This window comes from Canis lupus, chromosome 20 (assembly GCF_011100685.1).
Source record: "Canis lupus familiaris isolate Mischka breed German Shepherd chromosome 20, alternate assembly UU_Cfam_GSD_1.0, whole genome shotgun sequence".
Classification (NCBI taxonomy): Eukaryota; Metazoa; Chordata; class Mammalia; order Carnivora; family Canidae; genus Canis; species Canis lupus.
In genome coordinates this window covers 13,770,190-13,786,247 of record NC_049241.1, presented here as the reverse complement: position 1 = coordinate 13,786,247, position 16,058 = coordinate 13,770,190, and the positions used below count along the sequence as shown (strand labels likewise).

The following is a 16,058-nucleotide window of genomic DNA, read 5'->3' as shown; positions in this document are numbered from 1 at the left end:
TGGTCTTCAGAACTCTAAGAGAATAAATTTTTATTGTTTTAAGCCACTGAGTTTGAAGTACTTTGTTACAGCAGCCTAGGAAACTGATACAGATATTTATTGTTCCAAATAATTCATTTAAGCCAGTGGCTCTCAGACGGATCCCAGGTTCCATTTCTCCAGCATTTAATTTTGTAGATCTAAGGTAAAGTCCAGAAATGTGTGGTTAATAAGTTCCTCTGGTAATTCCAATAGTGATGGGTCACACAAAAATTGTTGCCAAACATACTCATTCAAACTGCCAAGGTGTTTTTCTTTTTCTCTGGCTTTTATCAGAAGCCAGGCACTTTGTCCTGTACTTTTCCACAAGTATTCTGGAGAACAAAACACAAACATGTGAGTTTGATTCAATACTAACTCAAAATGGTCAGCAGTAATTTGAATGATAAAACAATGCTAGCTGAGCCAACATACCATATCCCAAATTATAGATGAGAGGAAAAAAGAGTTAATCAAATAACTCCTATTATATAGTTTATACAGGGGGAAAAATGGAAATTCTGACAGATTCTTATCTTGCACCAAAAAAAGAGAAAGTGTTGCAACAATGAGAATGATATGTATTGCCAAAAGCATTTCCCTCTCATTAAGGTGGCTCATTTTGAAAGTTTTAGTGTGTCTCCTTGCTTACAGAACATCTGTAGCACAGCTCACAGGAAAGTGGAGGGTGCTGGGGGCTCATCAAATGTGTTCCTTTGACCAATCCTTAACTTAAAAGCACAAACCCTGACTTAGAAGCCCATGCTTAGAATTTGGTCTGCATTAAGTTGTTTGCCTGAAACTAGTCCAACTGACTAAAATCTTAAGACTATGAGAACCATGTTTAGGGCAAGTTGGTTAAAGTTCAGTGTTAATGCTCTTGGGACCTGATCTCAGGACTGATTGGATCAGTTGATGTTACCATCCAAATCAAGAAGTAAATTAGTCTTGATGAATAAATCACAGGATTTGGAGTCTAGGACCCACATTAGCCATCTCTACTTTGTTTGGGACTAGGCCCAAGTTATTAAATTTCTCTGAACCCCAGCAGCTCCATCTGCAAAACAGCGACAACAATTACTAATTCTTAAGGGCCATTTGGAGATTGTAAAAGCAGTTTGTGAAAAATTATCCATGAAGTATTAGTTAATATAGGTCAATGGCCACATACATTTTCTTTGTCTATAGGCTGTATCTTTAGCCCTAGGTGCCTTCTTCACACTGTGAGCTCAAGACCAGGTAAGGGACTATGAATCAACCTGTATAACCCGCCAACATGGTTGTTCCCAAAAGAGCTTGTGCTGTGGCTAGCAGATGCATCGTGTATTACGGTGAGTACCATGGACAGTAGAAACCCTCTGTAATCATCCATTGTGACAAAATGGGTAGTTCATCTCAACAAGATACTAGCCAATAGGATCCAACAGTACATTAAGAAAATTATTCACCACGACCAAGTAGGATTTATCCCCAGGACACAAGGCTGGTTCAACACTCGTAAAACAATCAATGTGACTCATCATATCAGCAAGAGAAAAACCAAGAACCATATGATCCTCTCATTAGATGCAGAGAAAGCGTTTGACAAAATACACCATCCATTCCTGATCAAAACTCTTCAGAGTGTAGGGATAGAGGGAACATTCCTCAACATCTTAAAAGCCATTTACGAAAAGCCCACAGCAAATATCCTTCTCAGTGGGGAAGCACTGGGAGCCTTTCCCCTAAGATCAGGAACAATACAGGGATGTCCACTCTCACCACTGCTATTCAACATAGTATTGGTAGTCCTAGCCTCAGCTAATCAGACAACAAAAAGACATTAAAGGCATTCAAATTGGCAAAGAAGAAGTCAAACTCTCCCTCTTCGCCGATGACATGATACTCTACGTAGAAAACCCAAAAGCCTCCACCCCAAGATTGTTAGAACTCATACAGCAATTTGGTAGTGTGGCAGGATACAAAATCAATGCCCAGAAATCAGTGGCATTTCTGTACACTAACAATGAGACTGAAGAAAGAGAAATTAAGGAGTCCATCCCATTTACAATTGCACCCAAAAGCATAAGATACCTAGGAATAAACCTAACCAAAGAGGTAAAGGATCTATATCCTAAAAACTATAGAACACTTCTGAAAGAAATGGAGGAAGACACAAAGTGATGGAAAAATATTCCATGCTCATGGATTGGCAGAATTAATATTGTGAAAATGTCAATGTTACCCAGGGCAATGTACACGTTTAATGCAATCCCTATCAAAATACCATGGGCTTTCTTCAGAGAGTTGGAACAAATCATCTTAAGATTTGTGTGGAATCAGAAAAGACCCCGAATAGCCAGGGGAATTTTAAAAAAGAAAACCATAGCTGGGGGCATCACAATGCCAGATTTCAGGTTGTACTACAAAGCTGTAGTCATCAAGACAGTGTGGTACTGGCACAAAAACAGACACATAGATCAATGGAACAGAATAGAGAACCCAGAAGTGGACCCTGAACTTTATGGTCAACTAATATTCGATAAAGGAGGAAAGACTGTCCATTGGAAGAAAGACAGTCTCTTCAATAAATGGTGCTGGGAAAATTGGACATCTACATGCAGAAGAATGAAACTAGACCACTCTCTTGCACCATACACAAAGGAAAACTCAAAATGGATGAAAGATCTAAATGTGAGACAAGGTTCCATCAAAATCCTAGAGGAGAACACAGGCAACACCCTTTTTGAACTCAGGCACAGTAACTTCTTACAAGATACATCCACAAAGGCAAAAGAAAGAAAAGCAAAAATGAACTATTGGGACTTCATCAAGATAAGAAGCTTTTGCACAGCAAAGGATACAGTCAACAAAACTAAAAGACAACCTACAGAATGGGAGAAGATATTTGCAAATGACATATCAGATAAAGGGCTAGTTTCCAAGATCTATAAAGAACTTCTTAAACTCAACACCAAAGAAACAAACAATCCAATCATGAAATGGGCAAAAGACATGAACAGAAATCTCACAGAGGAAGACATAGACATGGCCAACACGCACATGAGAAAATGCTCTGCATCACTTGCCATTAGGGAAATACAAATCAAAACCACAATGAGATACCACCTCACACCAGTGAGAATGGGAAAAATTAACAAGGCAGGAAACCACAAATGTTGGAGAGGATGTGGAGAAAAGGGAACCCTCTTACACTGTTGGTGGGAATGTGAACTGGTGCAGCCACTCTGGAAAACTGTGTGGAGGTTCCTCAAAGAGTTAAAAATAGATCTGCCCTACGACCCAGCAATTGCACTGTTGGGGATTTACCCCAAAGATTCAGATGCAATGAAATGCCGGGACACCTGCACCCCGATGTTTATAGCAGCAATGGCCACAATAGCCAAACTGTGGAAGGAGCCTCAGGTGTCCATCGAAAGATGAATGGATAAAGAAGATGTGGTTTATATATACAATGGAATATTACTCAGCCATTAGAAACGACAAATACCCACCATTTGCTTCAACGTGGATGGAACTGAAGGGTATTATGCTGAGTGAAGTAAGTCAATCAGGAGAAGGACAAACATTATATGTTCTCATTCATTTGGGGAATATAAATAATAGTGAAAGGGAATAGAAGGGAAGGGAGAAGAAATGTGTGGGAAATATCAGAAAGGGAGACAGAACATAAAGACTCCTAACTCTGGGAAACGAACCAGGGGTGGTGGAAGGGGAGGAGGACAGGGGTTGGGGGTGAATGGGTGACGGGCACTGAGGGGGGCACTTGACGGGATGAGCACTGGGTGTTATTCTGTATGTTGGTAAACTGAATACCAATAAAAAATAAATTTATTATTAAAAATGGGTAGTTCATCAGTTAATAAAAAATACTGATGAAATTGGAAAATTCTTAAAATTATGCACACATACCTTACATTTTTATTTTAACTTAAAATATATAAATTGGGTCCATTCCTAAGTTTTTGGTGTAGGCCAAGTTTTGTTGCTGTGATTGACTTTAAATAAGTCTCTTGCATAAACAACTCAAACAGGCATCATCTACCAGGATTTCCGGGTTTGCTTTCTATAAAGCAGAGTGAGAATGTACATACTTTTGTGAAACCAACTGAATGCAGACTCTTTCTAGCTTATGATCCCCTCCACCCCCAAGGCTTTCAGAGTTGTTGCGCCCACAAGTGATTCAACAGCACTTTTAGCAACTCAAACTTTTTCCAAAACATTTATGGAACCAACACTCTCTTTTTGTACTTATATTAAATCAGTCGTGAAACATTTAATTGAAATATGTGATTACATAACAAATAGAATTGGCATAAACAGATATGGGCAGCAACACAACTGACTCTTGGCGAGTAGACAACAGCACTAGTGGGAACAGAAGAACCAGGATGAAACAGAGAGCAGCCCACCAGTTGGGAGTGATCCACATTCTCTAGGCATTAGGTAATGTGCTTTACATAAGGTGTAGAGAGCAGTGATTAATCAAATGGGTAGGAGGAGATTGGTTAACAGTTTCTGATGCAGCAATTTGTCTAATAGAGAAGCTCTAAACTACTAACAAAGAGACTCTGGGGCCAGCAAAATTAGTATGAACCAAAAGCAGTCTTGTTGCAGATCTGGGAACTCCTCTCATAGGGTAGGCAGAGAGCTCTAGGGCTCTTTGTAAGTTCTACTTTAAGAAAGAGTTTATTTCATCAATTCCTTGGATATTAAGAAACTTAGCCCCTGATGAAACTTCTGTACGTCTTGAGCCAGGAAGAAGGAAGCCCTTAAGCATCCTTAAGAAAAAAAAAAAAGTCTCAGAGTGTCAGACATCAACACTGGCAGACAGCTGAACCTCTTTTCTTTGATTGAAGACCTAGCTGGAGTCCCCTGGAGGAAACTCACTTGCTTTAGGTCACAGTGCTCACTCTAACTCAGAACTGACTAGCAGTCTCAGGACAGCTTCCTCAACAAACCTCACCAGAATCAACGACAAGAGCAGTGGCAACTAACATTTATAAACCCTTTCCCAGGATCAGGTATGACACTAAGTGCTGTGTAGACGTTTGCTTATCTATACTTTACAAAATTTCTGTGAGAATATCCTATTAGCCACATCTGGCAAACAAGAACAGTGAGTATCAGGAGGTCAAAATCCTATGAACATACAGCTTGTAAAAAGAAGAGCTTGGATTTAAACCAAGTTTGTCTTACAACAGGGCAAATGTCTTTAATCATATGACAAAACAAAGATCAGAGAAGGGAACTTTTCATGGGTGTGCTGATTTACGGGAGCATGTTGTGATATTAGGAACAACAGTTGTGAATATTTAAATGGCATTCCTGAAGGTAGAAAGAAGCTTAAACTTCCAAATTGCCACTGCAGATGATACAAAATGGCTTTGGAGAGAATATATTGGGCAGACAGTTGTCAACATCAGCCTCCTGGTGAGGAAATGTGGGCTGATCTGTTTTGGATGATGATGACATAATGGGAGATGAAGATGTTAGAAGAGAAAGAAGCAGGGGAGTCATTGTTCTATATTAGGCAGACGACTAGCTCTTCCATTTATCTCTTTTCTAGTTGTGCCTGAGATAACCCCATTGTAAAATACTGCCCTAAGATATCACCTGAGTGGCAGGCCAAACTGTGGCCACTAATCATTTATTAGTATATAGTACATCTCTTCCCACTGTGATCAACAGGGCGAACCCTTATCCCTGGCCTACACCAATAGTTAAGTTAGAATGCTTTGGAAAGCATATAGCCCTATTTAAAGAAAACTCATACATATCTCACTTCCTTTCTCCAACATCGCAGAGGGTTATCAATAGAGAAGGTACTAAACTAGCATTTTGACTTCAGCAAAGAGAAGATTCACTCAAATTCACAAAGACTTCTAGATATTAGAACCAGTTATTTTCTGTAAGTTCTCTCTTGGTTGGGAATAAGACAAGAGAGCATAGCAAGAGTAAAAAAAGAAGAAAAAACTGACCCAAATTGAGCATTTCCTGCTAATATTCTTCAAAATCAAAACTAGACCTGAATAATCAAGAGATGATCATGTTAATATTTTGAGGTGCTTGGTTAAAAGATATAGTCTAGAATTTAGTCTCATTTTCATTCATTCATTAAAGGTCTATTAAACACCTATTGTGTACCACCTAAAGTGCTAGACATTAGGCAAAAAGCAGTAAATAAAACTGTTAAGATCCTTACCTGCAATCTCTGAGCTATCTGCTGTGTACTGTCCCACTTGTACTAAGAGGTCGAGTTCTCTAAGGCAGGTAGGTCCATGGCCAGCCTATAAGGCATCCATCAACCTCTTGAAAGTTCAGACAGAGTTTTGGTTATTTGCATGTTTATTTTTCTGAAAGGCTTCATTTCTTCTTTTATTTACTTCTTCAGTTCTTAACTTTTAAAGTTAACAACCAACAGTAAAAGAACCATGACTGAAATCAAGTAATAAATAAGGAGTAATTACCAGTGAAGGCCCACACTCCTCCCTTCCATGCCACTCCACTCCAATTTCTGGTCACATTTGGACAAATCCCAGTAGCCACTAGGATGTAATCGTGTGATATTTGCCTTGTAATCTCTAAAATATTATGTATAAATAATAGTGTTATGGTCATTATTGCTCAATTTGTAGGTTTCTTCTTCTAACAGTTTCAAAGAAAGACAAATATTTAAGGACCAGCCACTGTGTTCCAAAGACATTACCTTACAATACAGGTCATTTATGAAATGACAAAAGAGTGACTCAGCACTCAAGCTACCAGAGTGGCCAATTAGTTTGATCCGCTTTCCATTTTCTTTCTTTTCTTCTGCCCTGCCTGCATTTCCTTTTTAAAAATACAAAAACACTGGAAAACTTGAGGTTTCTGAGGGACTTTTTTAAATAGCTATTAATTCAGGATATTTTAAAATGGCATTATATGTGCAGCCTAAGGCAAAATGGGACCAATTGGGTTTTATGAATATAACAAATAAATAAAAATGCATTTCCACAGAGCTGGAAATAGATACTTAGGTTCCAAAATCTTTTTAGAAACTAAGAGAAATTAATGTTTTCCATCCTAAGAACCCTGGTCACAGTATACAGACTGCATCCTGAATTGTACAATGGTTGGCTAGATTTTATTCTCTTCCTCCTTCATTTGATATACACTACAGTTAAAACCCTCCTGAAGAATTTAAGCAAGCACTGTCAGATAATTGCAGCCTTTGAAGACTGACACCCAATAACATTCTCCCTCTCTCCTTCTTTGCTTTCTTCAGCTAACATTTCCAGACTGTTCCTCCTGTAAAGATGACTTATTTATTTAAATAACTGCACTTATTTTGACTAGTCTGGCTTTTTAAAAGACAATTTAGTTATATTTATTGCAAAAGCATTTGGAAATTGTCTATTTATTTCCTCTATTCCAGGAATGGAATATGCACTCTATGCACTATCAATTCATCTTCTGGTTATGAAAGAAATAAACATCCCACAGGAATCCTCTGTTTTCAAAGTCAGGTAGTTGTGTAAAATCTCTAGGTTTTTCAGGATTTAAAGCAAAGTGTATCTAGAGAAAGTGTTCCTGTCTTCTGTTGCTGTTAAATTCAAAGGAAACACGATGATTTGGCTTTGCAGAACATGAGCATCTTCCTTCCTCTGACAGGTCTAGTAATAGTGCCTGGGTTAGAAGTAAGATCCTCAGAACGTGGAAATCAAATTCTATATAATCCGCTTAGAGGGGAAGCAAATTAAAAGCTATTTTTGATACTTTTTGAGCCCAACATATGGTCTCTTCCACAAATGAAATTTGACACTCAATCCCTACCACTGACCTGAGGAATGTAAGTCTGCCAAGAAGCTTAAAATTCACTAACAAGTCCGTATGAGCAATGGGCTATCCAGTCCAAATGTAAGATTTCTAAACAGCTTATGCTTTCTAAACAAAATCTGTTTTCTATTTTCTGTTGATAAGTATTTTCCCTGCAAATCACTTAAGCATTTGAGTTTACTGCATTATCTCAAAAAGCCATTAACTTTCAGCCTCTTTCTCTCTCAGTCATAAAATATTACAAAGCCAAGTCTAAGCCAAAAAGCTTAAGCCTGCCTGGAAGCAGCTCTGTTGAGATGCCATTTTTCGTTGTTGTCGTTACACCTCTCTTAGAGGAGGAAGCAGATGATGCTCTAGTCTCCCTCATGATGACTGTCTACAAGAACACTGTGTATGTTGTATTGCTACAAACCACACTAGCCACTTAGAAATATGAAAGGGGAGTTGGATTTTTTTTAAAGATTTTATTTATTTATTTGAGAGAGAGATCGCCCATGAGAGAGAGAGAGATCACAAACAGGGGGAAGGGTAGAGAGAGAAGCAGACTCCCTGCCCTGCAGGGATCCTGATGCACGACTTGACCCCAGGGTCCTGGGATCACAACCTGAGCTGAATGAAGGCAGATGCTTAACCAACTAAGCCATCCAGGCCCCCAGGAGTTGAATTCTTTAAGCCAAGTGGAAAATTACCTGGGGACATTAAAGACTTATTCTCTCTTATGATATTAGATACTTACTAACAGGCAAAAGTTTCTAGCTGATATAGCCTATAGGTTAAAAGTACAGATTTTGCCATCAAACAGAATGTGTTCAAACTTCATCAGGTGGTTATATGGCCTTGGGCAGTTACTAAACCTTGCTGTGCACAGTCTTCTGTTTTATGATGAAGGTAATAATAGTATCTCTCCCAGAGTCATTGTGATGGTTAAGTTATATAATGCTATAACAATACCCCTCCTTTCTGGACTGTCTTTGGAAGCTGGCTATTCTCCAGCTTTATTAAACTGAGGCTTAGATCTTTCCATATCTGGCTTCTGCCCATAAAAAGTGAGGTGCAGGAAAGACTTCTTACACATCCAGGAAAGCTGTCAGCCTGAGCATTTCCCTAAATAGAAATTATTTCCTCCTCCGAAGGAATTCTACTTTCAGCTTTAAAATGAAATAAATAAAAGTATGGAATATAGTGCATAGCCTGTGTTAAGTTCTTAGCAAATGTGAACTGAATCTGAGGCTGGCCTGCTTTTGTTTCTTCAAATTCTTGGTACAAAATCCTTTTGCCATTATTCAAAGAATCAGTCATCTGACTGCCTACTACCTTCTGCCTTTGTGTAGGGAGATGCTCTTTACTCTGCCTCAGAACTTTTACTGGTCACAGTATCTCTGGCATACATTGGATTTTCTGTTTCCTGTAGACTCTACTGGCAGGAATCACAGAAACAGAAAGAAAGATGAGCAGAGGGTATGAGTAGGGATCTAGGAAGCTACTCTGCTGATGGACAGCATGACATCAAAGAGGTGCTGGATCTCCCCAGTATTCAGACCATATACAAGCCTCTGAAAAAATCAACAGTATGGCCAATATTTTTGTCTTCTTTATTCATCCATGAATTAATATGATAACCCCTTCCTGAAGGTAGCCTGAATCTCTTCCCTGCAACCAAAAGAACCTTACCTCACACGATTCCCATTGGATCGGGCATTTTGTCCTCGTCACATACACAACGACTTTCAGGGAGCACCAGCAGGCTTTATCTGCACCTACTCCTTAAAAGGCAGGAGGCAGGAAACCATGCATTTGTCTTCAATTGTGAGCATCCACCCAGGCTCCCATCAGAGACCAGTAGAGAATGTCAGCTAGCATACATCCTTTCTTAAAACCTATTATTTCCCTATCATGTGTCCAAATGAAAACAAGAAATATGTGGGGAAAAAGTCACAAGCAAAGATAATTAATATGCTCCCAGAGGGGAATCTCTTGCTTATAGGAATGTGCTGCCTCTAAGTCCCAAGGAATAGTCCCTAGACAGAATCACCGGAGAATGTCCTGAGCTGCCTCAGATCCCTGCACCTTGATGACAGAGTTCCTCTGCCCTATCCAGTGAATTCTTGGGCACCTGGAAGGGTGAGCTTAGCTTTAACCCCTCAACTCTTTGACTTTTCCAGCCATTAACCATACCTTCTTGACTCCTAAACCAACTGCTAATGTTAACCTTAGGATATGCCTGCAAACCCTACAACCCAGCTGCTTATTATGATTCAGAGTTCATAACTGTGTTTGGCATATGCTACCTACGTGGGTCCCTCTATGCTTCTCATCTCAACCCTAGAAGCAGATGATACTCCACTTAACTGCTACTCTTGATACTCCTCACCTGCAGATAATAGCTCGTATCCCCTAACCCAGCTCTGGAACCTATAATCAATAGAATCTGAAATTTTTACATTGCTGTACAAGGAATCAGAAAATTCAGGTTTTAGTCCTAGATCCATCTTTATATGATCTTGGCAAAGAGTATCTTGATATATTCATTTGCTAGGGCCACCAAAATGAAGTGCCACTACCCAGATGACTTAAAGAATGCAAATTTATTGTCTTACAGTTCTGTAGGCTAGAAATTCAAGATCAAGGTGTTAGCAGGGTTAGCTATTTCTAAGAGCTCTGAGAAAAAGATACATTCCAAGTCTCTCCTCCAGCTTCAAGAAGCCTTAGATGTTTCTTAGCTTATAGACAGTCATTTTCTCCTGCGTCTGCTTACATGACTTCCTTCTATGTGTGTTTATGCTCAGTTTTTTTTCTTTTTATAAGAATATCAACCATATTGAATTAGGGACCCACCCTCCTCCACTATGACTAACATCTTAACTGCAATGACTTTATTTCTAAATAAGACCACATTCTGCGTGGTACCAGGAGTTAGGACTTCAGTATGTGAATTTGGCTGGGGGGCAGAAACCTAATGCAACCCATAGCAGCTGATAATCTCTGCTTTATCTACTTGCCAAGATGATGTGAGAGAAAATGAGTACAAAAGCATTTTACAAATTGTAAAGTACTACATAAACACCAGGACTTCAAGTATCTGTTAGAATTTATTTTTTGAGACTTAGAGAATGTGGTCACCCTAAAGATTATCCTATACATGAGAGCTGACTAAAACTGGCCTTGCTACTTCTATAAAAGCAAAGTTATTTTTCTGCAAGTGCTGTTTCCTTCTCATTTATTGATTTGCATAAAATGCCACTTAATGGCTTAAATATTTATATTATGTGAACTCAGTAGTAGTTTAATTTCCACAAAATAAAAGGGTGCATTATCTCTTACTGCAGATAGACTCCTTTTTTTCCAAGGCATTTACATTTCCATCTCCCCAAGACAGAATTTATATAAACGGATTAATACTGCGAAAACAAAATATAGTCCTTGAAGGGGAAAATTTGACGGGGAAAAGGGCTTGTACTCTGAAACTTTCTCCAAAGGTTAAGTTGATAGAGAAACACTTGAAAATCAAACTAGTTGAAATGACAGAGATTCATTATTTTCCCTAAGGAAGAAAGAGACAGGAAGTTTTCTGATTCCATTTCAGTGCCAATCCAAGATGTTAGTATTGGGCCCATCCTTCTGCAAAGGGAGCGGACGACAATAATCAACAATTGTTTTCACAGAAAGTAGCTATAGAAATTTTTAATATCTTTGAAAATTATTTTTTAATTACATGGCATATTAGTTATTATTAGTGACTGCTACAAGTCACTGCTAGCTCACTGGCTTAAAATAATAGCCTCACAGGGGCACCTGGGTGGCTCAGTTAGTTAGGCAGGCAACTCTTGGTTCAGCTCAGGTGGTGATCTCAGAGTTGTGAGATTGAGCCCCATGTTGAGCTCTGTACTCAGCCCAGAGTCTGCTCAGGTTTCTCTCTCTCTCTCTCTCCCCTGCTTGTGCTCTCAATCTCTCTCACATAAATAAATAAATCCTAAAAACAAACAAACAAACAAAAAACAACCAACCAACCAACCAACAAACCAGCCTCACAGTTCTGGAAGCTACAAGTCCAAAATCTGGCAGGGCCATACTGACTCCAAGGGCTCTAGGGAAGAATCCATTTCTTGCCTCTTTCAGCTCCTGGTGACTGCCCTAGCTTTCACAGGTTTGTGGTGGCATCAAAAATTGGCCTCTGTCTTCACATTGCTTTATCCTCTGTGTGACTGTGTCTTCTCCTCAACCTAAAATCTCCCTCTCCTTCCTCTTGTAAGGACAATTGTGATGGCATTCAAGGCCAACAGGCAATGCCCTCCTCTCAAACTCAACTTAATCACATCTGCAAAGACCCTTTTCCCAAATAAGGTGACATTCATAGGTTCCAGGGACTTTGTATGGAAATCTTGGATAGGGTGGAGAGATATTTTTCAACTATCACACATGGGTAGAAAAAAGCTTCCAATATATATTTTTAGATCATTAGTTTTCAAGCTGTTTCCAAAAAGCCTTGTAGCTCTGAAGCTGAATAGTAGGAATTACAGAGGAAGGTGAAATGTGACCAAATCTTAAGGCCATCTGCCATCATCTGAACAGCCCTGCCTGTTTGTATTTGGGCAATGGGGTCCTATGAGAAGTGCCATTTCTAGGAAGAATTCAGTGCCTTCAAAACAACGCTGAAAAGTAATGTTCAAGATTGGTGATTGTGAAAATACTTTTTGTTGGCTACACAAAATTCACACGGAAAAAGAATTTTCTTACACAGAATATGTACTCTCAACATTGAATATTCTGAATCATAAGTCTGGAAAGGAACCTTGGAATCTGCATTTTAAGAGGTATCAGGGTGATATGCTCTCATAGCCACATAAGGAATCTTATAGCTCCAGCTAAATCAGGATCTTCCTGGGCTCATTCTTGATCTATTATCTGAAATTGCTGGTAAGAACAAGAGGGGTCTCCAGTACCCATTAAGAATAAGAGAGGTCTGGAGAGGCCATTTCTGTGATGTAAACAGTTTAAGGCACTATTTTTAAAAGATTATTGCCATTTGTTTAAAAGCATTACAGTTCCCCAAAAGGAAACATTTTGTATGATTCCACTTATACGTAGTACCTAGAGTAGTCCAAAATCATAGAAATAGAAAAAAATGATGGTTATTAAGAGTTGAGTAGAGGGAAGAATAGGGAGCTATTGCTTCTTAGGTAAAACATTTCAATTTTTGCAAGAATGAGTTCTGTGGATGGATGGTGGTGATGGTAGCACAATGTGAATATACTTAATGCCACTGAACCACATTTACAAATGGTTAGGATGGTCAGTTTTATGTTGTATATATTTGATCACAAATTTTGAAATTTTTTATGAAGCAGAACAATTGTCATGGGCAATGCTGGTGCTCCACTTAGATCCTATAAGACTTCTGTTTAACATTTTTATACACCCTTGTGTATAAAAGGGTTATAAATTCTGTATGATTTTGCTTCTAACAACCATCACTGTGTCATATCTTTGGAGGTCTCCCCTCCAGCTATTTGAGCCACTTTGCACTTGCAAATGCCTGGAACATGACTGGGTGGCCCTAACCTAACAACTCATGGGTGCTTCGTGGTCAGGACACTTCTGAGCCACAATTTGTGTTCCATAGTTCCCTGTAGGATCAAGTGGAAGGTAGCTGCTGAAAGATTTTGTCTTTGTCTCACCTTTGTCTGGCTTCCTCCCATTCCATGGTTCCTGTTATACTCACGAGGCTCTCCTCTGGGAGCCCTTTCTTAATAAATCACTTGTGTGCATGGACACACACATGTACATACACTATTACTGTTTCCATTTTTACTGAGTTGGTGAGAACAAATCCACATACAGGACTGATCATATGATTCTTCCATTAAAAAAAAATAAAGAATTATCTCTCCTTTCTGGAATTTGTTGATTTTTTTAAATGTACATGAATAGCATGAGGAAGTATGTGAAGAAAGCTATAGGAGTGATAAAAATACGTTCAGGCACTTCAGTGGAGGAAGAAAGTAATTCAGGCTGGGATAGCTCAAGACAGCTACATAGAAAGATAGGAAGGATTTCGGTAAGATTGGAAGATGACAGCTCAAGAAAAGTAGAAAATGATGCCAATGAAGAGGAAAATAAAAAATATGTTCTTGGAAGGGCCAGTAGAGAAACCATGTTGAATGCTACATATCCTGAGGCTAACTGGCCTGCAGGCATTGCAGGAGAAAGAGTCCGACGACCAGAGAGTGGTTGGTTACTTTCAGTAGAGCAAGATTCAGACTTAAAAGTACTGAGCTGAAAGACAAAGAGAAGTTAGGGGCCAGCATTGGTAGGCCACAGTGGCTAGATGCATAGATAGGTATGCTGAGAGACAAAATTAGAAACAAAACTCATGAGTTTCTGGGTATTGAAAACATAATTTTTAGAAAAGAGAAAAGCTGTGCTTCTATAAATATAAAGTTAAAATGTGTCAAAGATTTTATTTAGCTCATTAAATAATGAGGGAACAAGATGTAAAAAAACAAAAAACAAAAAATAACGAGTACAAAGGAGAATCCAGAGAGCAGACACATACAAGCAGTCAGAAATGCTGAAATAAATTTGCTAGCAGACACATCCTTGCAACCTCACTGGGAGAAAAAAATGCATTTGCACTTGCAAGAACAAGAATCATTGGCATTACCATTAGTTGCCTACAACTTATGGATCTGTAAAATAGCTTGGTCAAAGACAATAAAAGGCCAAGATCCCTATAAAATCAAATCAGCCAAAAGAACGAGGCAGCTAATGCTTCATATTCAATTGGAAGAACATCCAGAAACCTCTTTTGGCCATTGCAGTCTCTCAACTTTTTCTGACAGTGGTCAGATAATTTGGGGACACACTGGATTAAACAAAGTTAATCTCTTCTCAGAGCCTTTAATTTCAAATCAACAGAAAGAGAATATAGTACGGACCACTTCCCCAATTTATTGGGTCATGGGACTAATCTTTCTTCATGGAATTCTTTTTTAAGATTTTATTTATTTATTTACTTATTTATGAGAGGGAGAGAGGGAGAAAGGGAGGAGAGGCAGGGAGAGAGGAGGAGAGAATCTTAAGCAGTCTTAAGTAAGAGCCTGACATGGGCTCAATCTTATGACCCTGAGATCATGACCTGACTCAAATCAAGAGTCAGATGCTTAATCACCTGAGCTGCCCAGGCACCCCTAAGATATTATTCAATATCAATATTCTTTAGAGCTGTTGAAGAACCCTGCACGTGAGCACTCTAATGTGCTAGAAATAACAGAAGAAAAGGGTAAAAGGATGTCATTCTCTTTGCCTGAGGATTTTGGGTGGCTATAACAGGTTTTTTTTCTCACTACTGAGTAAGCAAGTATCTCCTATACGTTTACTGTAATTTGTCCTTACCTTCTGAGCACACTTCATGGTACACAATACCCTTTCAAAGCAGCACAAGAATGGTTGAAAGGATTAGATTTAGGATGCTAGAGAAATTATTCCTGTCCCTTTCTCCGCCCCATCGCAAACTTTTATAACGACCTGTGTTATTTGTGTCTGGCATGCCTTGGGCTTGATTACAGACCAAGACATTTTTCAAAAGAAAGGACCTGTGGCTGAGATACAGCTGCCACATATATGTCTGTCAACTAAGCTGTCTATTTAGAGCCTTTAGGAGCACTCACTGAAGAACAAACAACTGTTCTAATCAGCAGTAAGCTGTTTGGAGACAAAGGTATCTTCTTCCGCAGTGGCTAGGACAATAAAGCAAAGGCATCAAACTGCTGGAATTACCTTCTTTCTGGGGTAAATAAAACTTCTGGTCATTATGTGGCCCAGCGAGCAAAACATGGCATTTGAAACCAGAAGACATGAATTCAAATCCTAATGTTTTCATTCGCTAAGCATCTAACTTTAGGCAATATTTCCCTCTCTCTGAGCTTCTTCTTTTTTTAATCTGCAAAACAAGTACAAAAATAACACTGAGCTCAGAAGACTATTGTAAGCACTAAGCTATTCACTGAGATAACATATATGAAGCACCCACTCTGTACCTGGGATATATTAAGTACTTGATGAACTATTAATTCTCACCCAACTTATTTCATTTAATTAAATATGATAAAGCATTGTTAGTTGGTACAGTAGTGTGCTTCCCTTCACAGCCCACAGATGGTTTTACCTGGTACATATATTTATTCTTATATGTAATATAAAAAAAAAAGTCACCCCTCAAACTA

General features: G+C 38.9%; 3 long non-coding RNA genes across 4 annotated transcripts in view; 1 reads left to right on the top strand and 2 right to left on the bottom strand.

The window, feature by feature from the left end:
- LOC111091259 overlaps positions 1–16,058 on the top strand; it is an 85,321-nt gene that overhangs the window by 25,711 nt on the left and 43,552 nt on the right. The gene's annotated exons all lie outside the window — the stretch shown is intronic.
- The window catches only part of LOC102152871, a 79,609-nt gene that overhangs the window by 28,434 nt on the left and 35,117 nt on the right, over positions 1–16,058 (bottom strand). The window lies entirely within an intron of this gene.
- LOC119864642 lies at positions 52–6,600 on the bottom strand. The gene is made up of 3 exons (XR_005374682.1): positions 6,489–6,600; positions 6,224–6,329; positions 52–353 (listed from the first exon to the last, which is right to left on the bottom strand). It is a non-coding gene; the product is annotated as an uncharacterized LOC119864642 (long non-coding RNA).